The sequence below is a fragment of the Armigeres subalbatus genome, chromosome 1, assembly GCF_024139115.2.
Source record: "Armigeres subalbatus isolate Guangzhou_Male chromosome 1, GZ_Asu_2, whole genome shotgun sequence".
Lineage (NCBI taxonomy): Eukaryota > Metazoa > Arthropoda > Insecta > Diptera > Culicidae > Armigeres > Armigeres subalbatus.
In genome coordinates this window covers 52,572,707-52,585,621 of record NC_085139.1, presented here as the reverse complement: position 1 = coordinate 52,585,621, position 12,915 = coordinate 52,572,707, and the positions used below count along the sequence as shown (strand labels likewise).

The 12,915-nt window shown below is 40.3% G+C and overlaps 1 pseudogene; it reads right to left on the bottom strand.

Annotated features, from left to right (window-relative positions):
- Nucleotides 1-6,760: 6,760 nt before the first annotated feature.
- LOC134206172 (uncharacterized) lies at nt 6,761-7,647 on the bottom strand (annotated as a pseudogene).
- Nucleotides 7,648-12,915: the final 5,268 nt, after the last annotated feature.

Genomic DNA, 12,915 nt, shown 5'->3' with positions numbered 1-12,915 from the left:
CAGCAAACATAGGAAAAATTTGCATATGATGGCAGTGCAGCCGTTGAGTGCTCTCCACTGATACAAAGCATGTTGCGCTAACGTATAACAGCACAAATTTTACATTAGAGCTGAAAATTCGTAATTTGGTGCGTTCTGCCCTTGCCTCACACCAGCTACAACCCGGATAGGGTCGGACAAGACCTTATTGTGCAGCACTCTACACGTAAAGGCCTCGTACTGTGCCTCGATGAGGCCGAAGATTTTCTCAGGAACCCCCTTGCGTCTCAGGGCGCCCCACATATTCTCGTGATTGAGACTATCGAAAGCCTTTTCGTAGTCAATGGATACCAAGTAAAGGGACTCTTAGAATTCGTTGACCTGCTCCAGAACGATACGGAGCGTGACAATATGGTTCACACAAGATCTTCGGAGAGTCGCATCGTTCTTCTCCTGAATCCGGGCTAGGATAATTTTGCATAGAACTTTGAGAACGGTACACAGCAACCAAATACCTTGCCAGTTATCGCATACAGTCAGGTCATCCTTTTTGTGTATCTTCACTAAGATAACAATAAGATAACAAGGTTTGTGTCTTTAATATCATCTGTCCGACGAATTCAAGTGCCCGTAAATGAAAAGATTTTTCCTACAATTCAAATCGTCTAACGTGAAGTATTTCTGTTGGTATACAAAATATTTTAAACAGTGAGATAGGGGAACAGACGGTTTTGGCAGATTTTGTTCTATTATTGTCAGGGGGGTTTTTGTCGACCGAATTTTATGAAATTTGGCCACAATATTCTTTGATATATTCATCATAAAGCTTTTCTGACCTTAGCGATTCTACATATTCTTTGCAATCACGTTCTGTATCTGTCCTAATCCTTGTACAAACTCGGCAGTAAATAATATTATTTATTTATTACCAGACTAAGGCCGGAGTGGCCTGTGCAACTACAGTGACGGGAAATGTCATTTCGATGTCATGGGACTAATTTGCTTATAACTTTATTCACACATTATTTACAATTATGTTTTTTTATATAAACATGTACTGCCGCTAACCACAAGTCGAGCACATCTGTATATGGAGCTCCATATACAGATGTGCTCGACTTGCGGTTAGCGGCAGTGTAGCCCTCAAAGGACACTATAACTTTTTCTAATAGGTCATTCCTCAAAATCTGATATTGGCGGCGTGAGAGCCGAATTAGTGTCAAATGACATTAATGTCATGACATTCGGTGACATTTTTTCAATTTCGCTCTCGTGGCTTAGACTTTGTATTTTGAAGAATTATCTGTTCGACAAAGTTCTAGGATCTTTTAAGCATTAAATGTCAATAAAAAAATCCGAATTGTTGATAACTTCTGAAAAAAGTTATTAGCAAATCAATAATTGCAATCCCACGCCATTTTTTTGACATTTCCCGTCACTGGTACAACACATAAAAGTCTTCTCCATTCAGCTCGGTCCATGGCTACACGTCACGTGTTAATCCCTGCTCTTCATATTACCCTTTCCAAAGCGATGTTGAATAGTTTCCTATGTTACCATGCTTAACCCTTGCCGTTACCCTTTTGCACGAAACGGGACTCGAGAATGCCCCTGAAACTCGAACTACGCACATCACCCATTTTTAGTAGATAGGAATTGGAAAATAAAAACGAAGTTACCACCTTCAGTATAACTTGAACCTACATTCAAAGTTGAACCAGCTGGCCAAAGGTAATTGCCTATATTGTGGATAATCATAATCTAATCATAATCAACATAATTTGTTATAGTATAAGCTATTTTCACCACTTTTCATGTAACATATCGAGTTATATTTTTGTTCAATTAATAACATATTGAGTAATATTTTTGTTAGAACTAGAAGAGATTTGGTTACAATTTTTGTTATTTTATTTGGTCGCATCGGGTGTCAGCCGCAGTCGCCACCTCGATTCATGGTAGAAGAGTGAGCGCATATGTGTGAGTATGAATTGCTCATTTCGAGGTAGGAGGGTAGATCAATTTGTACCTATCGCTATCGACACCTCTTTTTTCTCTTGTGTATTATTTCTTTTGTATTAACTGTATTGTTTCTCGCTGGAACAAGAATCGAATGGGACAACAAATACCGTGTGGAAGAACATTCGTCATTCTTCCAATAGATCTTCTGGTTCTCTCATAATTTGTCATCCGCGATAAAACGTAACGGCACTAGAGATGACATAGACATGTTGGCATCACTAGCATCTGAACTGCTAAATTTTTGTTTGCATTCTGATTGATTAGATCCTCATTTGCATGGATGCCTCAATTACATATTCGCAATATTTTGAATGAATCCGGGAGATCCGTTCACAAACTGTTCTTGAAAACATTCCAACAAGCGTTTGGCTGTATGGTTCTGCAGTCCTCGCAGTCGAACCTCGGTAGATATTTCGCAGGCGGGTGCTAAGCTGTTAAATATGTGTTGCCTCCAATCGAGCGAATGCCGACGGCACTAACACTACGCCGTAGTCTATGAAAATAAACACTGCAGTGAGTGAGAATGTTCTTAAACGCACAAAGTTTGGATAAAGCAAGAAACAACTGTTTCTGCTCAGCACAGAGTTTTTTCTACCAACATAATTATTTATTTGCATATTTCGCGTAAGAAATAAAGTGAAAACACTACATTTTTACGGATTTGGTGTATTTTTGTTCTATGCTATCTTTAATTTAATATGTGCTTTCGACACCACTCTCTCTTGTAAAAACGGTAAACAATACAATTTTTTACAAATACCACCACAATTTATGATAGTATATGAGCATTTTGACATTGGAGTATAAATTTATGCGCCAAATAAGAGGGTACTGTCATACTTGCCAAATTCCATATGAAAAAAATCCGTTGTCCCCCCTCTGATATTTCGGTAACATCAATATCTTTTTTCAACGGATAGCATTCTAATTTTGCTTGTTGAACGATTTTGTAGAAGGGAAATTTTTCTTTGTTACGCTCCCAAATTAAATTATATTGGTGTCGCGTCAATTTCGCTTCGATGCACAGTGACAAAGCTTCACATCCCATCAAAGATTCATTTTTATAAGTTTTACCAATTGAAAGTATTGTCTGAGGTTCATTGGACACTCGTTTAATCAGATTAGCTGTTTGATTGTTTCCCTCGGATCGAATTTTTTCATCTGTGCGGCATATACTAGTTCTTCGGACGAGTGTTTAGAACGACTTAAGACGTTTAGATCTTTCACAACTTTATTGAAAAGTATTTGCTGGTCTTCCTTCTTTCTTCAACATATGGTTTTTATAATTACGGAAGTATATGGATCTTTCTAGCCACAATGTGTTTCCTTCTAAAAACCTTTCGTTGGTTCGATTAGCTTAGACAATCTATGCTTGAAATCAGACATAAAAAACGCAGAGTCTTATTCAATCCTTATAGACTATCGGATTGACATCCTGTTTTCTCTAAAAGAAATTGTTTGAGTTCATCGACTTTGATTTCCAGATTTTCATGGTCAGATACCTTCAGTTTATAATAAAGCTGCAACTGTGAAATGTAGAAATCTCTAAAACCTGATCCTAAATAGCAAAAATGTTAAATAATAAATAATATAGTAAAATAGCTGACAGGAATATTGAAACTTAACTCACCTGCTGGTTGATCCGCTTTCTGTCCGAGTAGTAGAAAAATTCTTCTTTATTTAAACCACAGAGAAACAGACGTCTCACTTAGAACAAAATGCAATCAAAATCATCGTCACAAAAACATTGTCGCCCAATGCTAAAATCACGATGAGTGGCCAAGCGGCAAGCAGATGGCGGTAGTGCGTAAACGTCAAACACAAGCAAAATCGATGGAAGCGCCATCGGTGGCCGATTGACCACCTACAAAAAAATAAATCAACCGTTAAAATGGTGAACGATGGAACATGTGTTGAGTGAGACGTCTGTTTATCTGTGTTTAAACATTTCTTGTTCTACAATTATTTTTAAACATGTACACTGATCGGCCGGCTCGGCCCTCCAACTTCAATTTTAATTATTATTATTATAATTATTTTTATATTGTTGCTTAATTTTTAAAATATAATGAATCATGACGGCCTTCAGGAGGCGCTTTCTGTCCGAAGATTTAGCGACCACTATGAATACCACAAACGCAAAAAACAAGTTTATCTTCAACCACATACAAAAACGAGGCACTATCGACACGTATGTAAACATCAATTTTCACTGTAAACAGTTGACGTCACTGCTATCGCTGTTCGAGACGGAGCAAGAAAGTTTTGATCTTCTTTTAAACTCGTTCATACCAGGGTTCTTATACAGCTTGGTTCATACTGCGATAACAGTCACGTCACTGTTGAACTGTCCTTTGTTTAACCTGCCCGATTAACAATGCATAACAAAATTATAACAAGGGTAGTTATTTATTTCAGAAATATATTGTATCAAAATGTGATTTGTTGTTTAAATAACAAAAACTTTATCAAAAATCCCTCTAGCCGTAACACAATTGAATAAGAGGTTGATACCTACATATCAACATTATAACAAACATTGATATACATGATTATGCTATAAAAAATATACTTTCAAGGTAATTGTCTACATCACGTATAAAAATCTGGTACGCTACAACGACGGATTTCCATCCATAATGTAGGCAATTAACTTTGTTTTAGCTATTAATATCGAACATAGAAACAAGTTATTCTGGATGTGACTATCTCCGCTTTTTTTTTTCAATATCTACAAAAAATGTAGGCAATTACTTTGTGTAAATATACATAGAAAATGTTGTTATAATTTTGATATGAAATAAAACTGGCCGAAGACATATTTTTATCGAATTATCCAATTATTGTCCATCTCGAGAAAAAAAAACAGCTCAGCGGTTTTGGCTAGTGACAGCAGAGTCACTGCGAAAACACGCTCGCCGTACATGCAGGAGTAGCTTAGCATTAGCATTAGAATTAGCATTGTTACGGTGTAATTCGTAGATTGGACACTAGTGATACTCATGTTTTACTTTTGAGATCCTTATCTAGAATGCTATCAGAAATCAAGAAGGGGAGTGGTCCTTGATTCCAGTCTTAAGCAAAAATAACAAAAGCATGAGGATTACTACTCCTGGCCACGCCCATCTTCACCGTAACTAGGGAGAGGAAGGAAGTGTTGATGTAGTACTTACTTAACGAGAGGCCACCGACTTAGCGACACCCTCATAAGTACCACGGAGTTGGATGATGAGGAAGGTATTCGTTGGGTCAGGATTTGCCTGTAGCTGGCAATGTAACCGTGGTAGATCTAACCCCGTAACACACCACGTAAAGGTGTCTACCCAGCATTACGGGTAATGAGCCATACAAGTTCCACTTCAAAGCGGCCGTGTTTGAAAAACGTTTAAAGAAACAAAAATCGCTAGATCCGTGTGGGTCGCTGTCGGCAGGAGGCAACAGTGTTGAAAATGTTGTAAAACAAGTCTGGGATTTTTGCTCCAATTTCATCCACCGAGCAGCCATATTTAACGACTCAATTCACGAAACTTTGGATGATTCGGAAAATTGAAGCCCGGCTGCGATAGTATCATGGAATGAAGAAGCTCCGTGTTTCGAGAACCGTGACAACTTTATTGTATTCCAGAACAAGTCCAGTGAACGCAACTATCTTCCTACAAAGATTGACCAATCGATGCTGCGAAACTGGGTATCGAAAGACATCTCAATAGTTCGGGACCGATTTGCGATTTGGGCGTTGTAAACAAACATTGTTTTGTTTATTCCGTAGAATGCAAGCGTTTTTCTCCAAAACTAATTCCCTTACCTGGTAGAGGAAAGCCTATTCTATCGGATACATGCCGTGGTTTTCTCAGGAAATGCATGCTGTAGCTGGAATTCGCCTTCCAATGTTTGTTTACAAAATAAGTTACGCCCAAATCGCAAATCAGTCCCGAGTTCTCGCTTAACTTTTCAAAAGGACCTAAGTAACATTTTTTTCATGAATTAATTTGAATAGCGCAATCAACAGAACAACATAAAAGCTTTTGATTGCAGTACTCAAATTAATTCATGAAAAAAGTGTTACTTAGGTCCTTTTGAAAAGTTAAGCGAGAATTGTTTACCGATTTTCCGATTCTGTGACTAACCTTCGGAGAATGAATTTATTGGAACATCATTTGCTGCGGCCGTTCGAGAAAGGTAGATCAGGGGCGGAATCTCTCGTTTCTGTCAACAAATTGAAAAATCAACTTAAGGAAAAACACGGCAGGTATTTGAGTGGTGACGATATCAATTGGGGATGCTGGGCGAGCTGGATTGCAAGTAAATCAGCCGACAAGCGAGAACAGCTGTTGAAGGAAACGCCACCGGAACATTTCATCAGTTTGAGTTTACAGTGACACACTAATCGAGAAAGGTCGTTTGGATTGACAGGTTGCCAATACGATTAACAACGCCTACAGTAGAATCCTTAAGAACCTCAAAAACGATTTCGATAACACCCAAAAATCTTCTTTGATTATGAAAAAAAGATTGCGTTGATGGAGTCTAAACAAAAGAAGTACGATGAAATGTTGCGTGTAATGAACAGTTTCGTTACAGCAAGGAAAAATCGTTTCTCATTAGAATTGGCTCAAACTGTTGCTGACTGCATCGATGTTGATCACGAATAATGCTCAGGTGATCGTAATTTCATTGGGAAAATAAAAAGTTAATGAATAAAGTTGAATTATTTCATTTATTAATTCTGTTTTATCGTGTTTGATCGAAGCTCTCAAAATTACACATTATTTTGACATAATCCAATATTGGGGTCGAAAGTACCGTCGAGCAAATATCCAGCCTTACGAAAAATGTTCACGCAGTCCCTGTTTTTGAAGGATTTGAATGCTTTCGCTATTATTATAGCTAGATCTTCTGCGCTGTTTTCTACGTAGGTTCCTCTTAAGTACTTTTTTATATATCCGAAGATTCAATAGGATTGTAGAATGGTGCATAGGCTGGCAAAAATATTACAATTATTCGCATTGAACGAAGATACTCGACAATAGATCGATGACAATGTATCCTTGCTCCGTCCATAATCCACAAGGAATACGGACCTGGATATTGCTTCGCTTCACCAGATGATATGAATTGACGAACACAATCAAAAAATTTGGCCCGAGTGAAGGTACCTTCAGTTGAATACGTTTCAAGTATTCCGTTGCAACCGAGAAAACTTAGAAGAGAACAGCGGGGTCGTCTTACAAATTCACCTCGGTATACAAGTTTCTCTCCTACGGGTGCATAGCCTTTAGTTCGGAGCATACTCCGATTATCGCAAGATACTTCATCTAAGAACAACAGATTATGGATATCCCAATAAAACCCATTTAACTCAATGAAAAAACGGTATATCTCGAGTAAGATTCTACTTATCGAAGCAGCACTGATAGATTTTTTGAAACGTTGTGTGAATTTAAATTTAGCCTCGTCTAAGAACAGTACCGGATTCTCTCTCCGTTCATACGAATTATTCCAGCTAGTAATTGTTGAAGGATGTTTGGCGTAAATTTTTGCAAGCCGGGCTTTGGAATAACCTAAATAATAATATCCATACAGGCAATGGTAGACAGTGTTGGGTGTAGCATGATGATTCAGCACTTTTTCCCGAATATCACGCATCCTAAATTGGTTGCTTTGGAGAGCATTAATATTTGCAACATAAAAACAATTAGTTTAAACATTTTACTAATAGGTAACTTAAGTTATTCTTCAACAACTTCAAACACATCCCCATAAAGCACTACAAGCATATGCGAAAGTGTGATGATAGTGCCGTTTCTCTGCACGTTAGATCTTCTAATAGCGCCCTCGAGTGCTATGTTGAACAGTAAATTAGAAAATGCATCACCCTGCTTTAATCTGTATAAGGTCACAAACGAGATTAACACTTCGTCTGCAATCCGAATACTTGATTTCGAGCCATCCAGCACTGCACGTATCAGTCTAATCAGTTTCGCCGGAAAACCATGTTCGGACATTATCTGCATCAATTCATTTCTTTTCACTGAATCGTACGCTGCTTTGATATCAATGAACAGATGGTGAGTCTGCAAGTTGTACTCCCGGAATTTATCAAGGATGATCAGTAGACTTAACATCTGATCCGTCGTTGATCAGCCCTCACGAAAACCTGCCTGGTATTCGCCGACGAAGGACTCCTCAAGAGGTCTCAGTCTGTTAGACAGGATATGCGACAGAATTTTGTACGCTGAGTTCAGAAGGGTGATCCCTCTGTAATTGGCTCACTCTACACCCAACCAGAGAGTGCAACATTTTATTGCAATCTCGCATTAGTTTCACGTACAGTTTGCCATAATTTATGACATATGCACAGATTGTATTAAGTAAATGGCAGGCCCTTGCATTAGGTCTCCGGTCACGAGAAAATAAGAACTGGTTATGTGTTAGTGTCTACATTGAATCTAATTTTACACTTCCTTCCCCATCGAGGAGTGAAATGCTGTATACTTCGACAACCTCAGCAACTATACAAAAAAGTTTGGTCAAAAATGGGAATTGAACCCGGGCCCTCCACACTAAGCACACCTAGACTGACGCGCTAACCAACTGGACTATTTACAAGATGAGGAACGACGCGACCAAAGGCAAACATAATCCACGTTTCATGCTATGGGGATGTGACAAGTGGAAGGGTAACAGGGATAGCAATGAGTGATACGAGAGCAGCCCTGTCGTCGTAAAATATGAGCTACTTAGTCGCTTATATTTTAAGGGGGCGCTGATACCATAGGGCGGTTTTTAAGGCGCACATTCGAAAACTGCGAATTTCTAAGGAGCTAGGGATTAGAAGCTCGGTTCGTGGCACTGCAAATTTCACAACATCATTTGGAGCGGATACTTGTCAATGTGCTGGAGGATCGAGGATTCGCCTACAACGTACGACGGTGGTCTGAAACGTTAAAAGGTCTGAAACGTGAAGCAGCAAATTTTGGATTGGTGGTGAGTGTTTCGAGCGCGACAGAGTCCGCCTGGGATGGGGTAGCAGGGACAATGTTCAAAGGCTTAACGACCCTTCCCCACGACACAACAGTTAGGGCGCCTGCCTAGGACGTGTTGTGGTTTGACAGTGGGTTTTTTTAAACATTTACAAAAAACCAGAAAAAATATTTAAGCATCCAGGAGGAGGCAAAAGCTGGAAGGATACAATGGACAGGGCATGTTGCAAGAATGCCGAACAAAAACGCTGTGAAGATAATACCACAAAAAACTTTAAATAATTTTCTAAGTTGAACATAACAGGTGTAAAAAGTAACTATTTGCTCACATGAAGTACATATCTCACTGTCCGGGTGTGGAAAACAGCTGCTGGTTACCGATATTGATTTCGTACAACATCCACATGAAATATCTAACAAGTCATTATCGATATTTTAAATATGACTTTGATTGGCCATCTCTAGATAATTGGAATACGTTTGATCGATTTTAATATTGTTTATTCAAACCTTCTAAAGTAAGGTAAAACACCAAAATTTCAAGTAATTCTTTTTCAATTTCAAATTTTGAACAAAGCGCACAACAATGAGGATCTGTTATTTTATGCAGGTAAAGGACTATGTCCAATTTCTTCGCCTCCGCTTAACTCTCAGATTGTTTTTACAAATCCTAATTGAATCCTAAGTAGAGTGAAAAGACCAGGACTGTTCGATCAAATTTGAAACATATCTCTAAAATTAAGTTTGAATTGGGTAAGTGAATTGATCGACCCATTGGCATGTCAAAAGTGTGACATTTTCTACTTGATGTTGCTAAAATTGTTATAAGACGCTTAATTCGCGTTCAAGTCGAACGAACGACTTTCAATTCACTGGGGCGCATATTAATACCATGTATGTCTCTCAACCACAAATTCTAGAGATGGTTGGCAAGATGCACGTGGTGTTTTCTAAGCGCAACGCGTATTACTAATGATGATGATGATAATGATGGTAGCTGCTTACGCTCGCAACTGTCCGGCGGCGGCAGAACTGTTTTCCACTCACTTCCCATCACGCATTTGGTATGTACTCACTCTCTCGTTTCGGCGACAGGTACTCTTTCGCTTGGTTGTCAGTGCTGCTACGGTTGCATTCACACAGTTCATCGGTAGGGTCAGTGTACCAATAACGGTGGTATCCGTGATATATTAAGGCTATAGGGCACTGCACGGACTGCTTTGTCTCTTTTTCGCTGCTACGAAATTAGAAAACAACAAGGCCAGTCAATTTCAAATTTCATGAAGAACGAAAGAGAAGATTCGTCCGTGCAGAGCCCTATTTTAATAAACTAATGAGACACCAATATCATCAGGTTTTTAAACTCACATGCGTGGAAAACAGACACATGCCAAATCGCTACTCATCCACTTGTTTTTAAATGGACTATACCAGTAATCATTAGCACAAAGCCTTTTTTCCAAGCATGTTATCGATCACTTAGTAATTTGCGTTCGATCATTTAGTAGTTTGTCATTAACTCATTCCAGAAGCTGAATTTCAAAATGTGTTGTATGGTGAACTTCTAGTGCGAGGGTTTTTCTACAACTTTTTCTAATGGTTCGGAGTTCAGTGCGTGATCTCTCATGTTTCGGTCAGCAGAACGATCGCGTGGTCGGACGAATTATTGTGTTCTGCATTGCGCGGCCGGTAATAAAAATAATCAGTTCAGTGCGTGATCTCTCATGTTTCGAACAGCAGAACGATCGCGTGGTCGGACGAATTATTGTGTTCTGCATTGCGCGGCCGGTAATAAAATTAATCAGTTCAGTGCGTGATCTCTCATGTTTCGGACAGCAGAACGATCGCGTGGTCGGACGAATTATTGTGTTCTGCATTGCGCGGCCGGTAATAAAATTAATCAGTTCAGTGCGTGATCTCTCATGTTTCGGTCAGCAGAACGATCGCGTGGTCGGACGAATTATTGTGTTCTGCATTGCGCGGCCGGTAATAAAACTAATCAGTTCAGTGCGTGATCTCTCATGTTTCGGTCAGCAGAACGATCGCGTGGTCGGACGAATTATTGTGTTCTGCATTGCGCGGCCGGTAATAAAATTAATCAGTTCAGTGCGTGATCTCTCATGTTTCGGTCAGCAGAACGATCGTGTGATCGGGCGAATTATTGTGTTCTGCATTGCGCGGCCGGTAATAAAATTATTCAGTTCAGTGCGTGATCTCTCATGTTTCGGTCAGCAGAACGATCGCGTGGTCGAACGAATTATTGTGTTCTGCATTGCGCGGCCGATAATAAAATTAATCAGTTCAGTGCGTGATCTCTCATGTTTCGGTCAGCAGAACGATCGCGTGGTCGGACGAATTATTGTGTTCTGCATTGCGCGGCCGGTAATAAAATTATTCAGTTCAGTGCGTGATCTCTCATGTTTCGGACAGCAGAACGATCGCGTGGTCGGACGAATTATTGTGTTCTGCATTGCGCGGCCGGTAATAAAATTAATCAGTTCAGTGCGTGATCTCTCATGTTTCGAACAGCAGAACGATCGCGTGGTCGGACGAATTATTGTGTTCTGCATTGCGCGGCCGGTAATAAAATTAATCAGTTCAGTGCGTGATCTCTCATGTTTCGGTCAGCAGAACGATCGCGTGGTCGGACGAATTATTGTGTTCTGCATTGCGCGGCCGGTAATAAAATTAATCAGTTCAGTGCGTGATCTCTCATGTTTCGGTCAGCAGAACGATCGCGTGGTCGGACAAATTATTGTGTTCTGCATTGCGCGGCCGGTAATAAAATTATTCAGTTCAGTGCGTGATCTCTCATGTTTCGGTCAGCAGAACGATCGCGTGGTCGGACGAATTATTGTGTTCTGCATTGCGCGGCCGGTAATAAAATTAATCAGTTCAGTGCGTGATCTCTCATGTTTCGGTCAGCAGAACGATCGCGTGGTCGGACGAATTATTGTGTTCTGCATTGCGCGGCCGGTAATAAAATTAATCAGTTCAGTGCGTGATCTCTCATGTTTCCGGCCAGCTGAACGATCGCGTGGTCGGACGAATTATTGTGTTCTGCATTGCGCGGCCGGTAATAAAATTATTCAGTTCAGTGCGTGATCTCTCATGTTTCGGTCAGCAGAACGATCGCGTGGTCGGACGAATTATTGTGTTCTGCATTGCGCGGCCGGTAATAAAATTAATCAGTTCAGTGCGTGATCTCTCATGTTTCGGTCAGCAGAACGATCGCGTGGTCGGACGAATTATTGTGTTCTGCATTGCGCGGCCGGTAATAAAATTATTCAGTTCAGTGCGTGATCTCTCATGTTTCGGTCAGCAGAACGATCGCGTGGTCGGACGAATTATTGTGTTCTGCATTGCGCGGCCGGTAATAAAATTATTCAGTTCAGTGCGTGATCTCTCATGTTTCGGTCAGCAGAACGATCGCGTGGTCGGACGAATTATTGTGTTCTGCATTGCGCGGCCGGTAATAAAATTATTCAGTTCAGTGCGTGATCTCTCATGTTTCGGTCAGCAGAACGATCGCGTGGTCGGACGAATTATTGTGTTCTGCATTGCGCGGCCGGTAATAAAATTATTCAGTTCAGTGCGTGATCTCTCATGTTTCGGTCAGCAGAACGATCGCGTGGTCGGACGAATTATTGTGTTCTGCATTGCGCGGCCGGTAATAAAATTATTCAGTTCAGTGCGTGATCTCTCATGTTTCGGTCAGCAGAACGATCGCGTGGTCGGACGAATTATTGTGTTCTGCATTGCGCGGCCGGTAATAAAATTATTCAGTTCAGTGCGTGATCTCTCATGTTTCGGTCAGCAGAACGATCGCGTGGTCGGACGAATTATTGTGTTCTGCATTGCGCGGCCGGTAATAAAATTATTCAGTTCAGTGCGTGATCTCTCATGTTTCGGTCAGCAGAACGATCGCGTG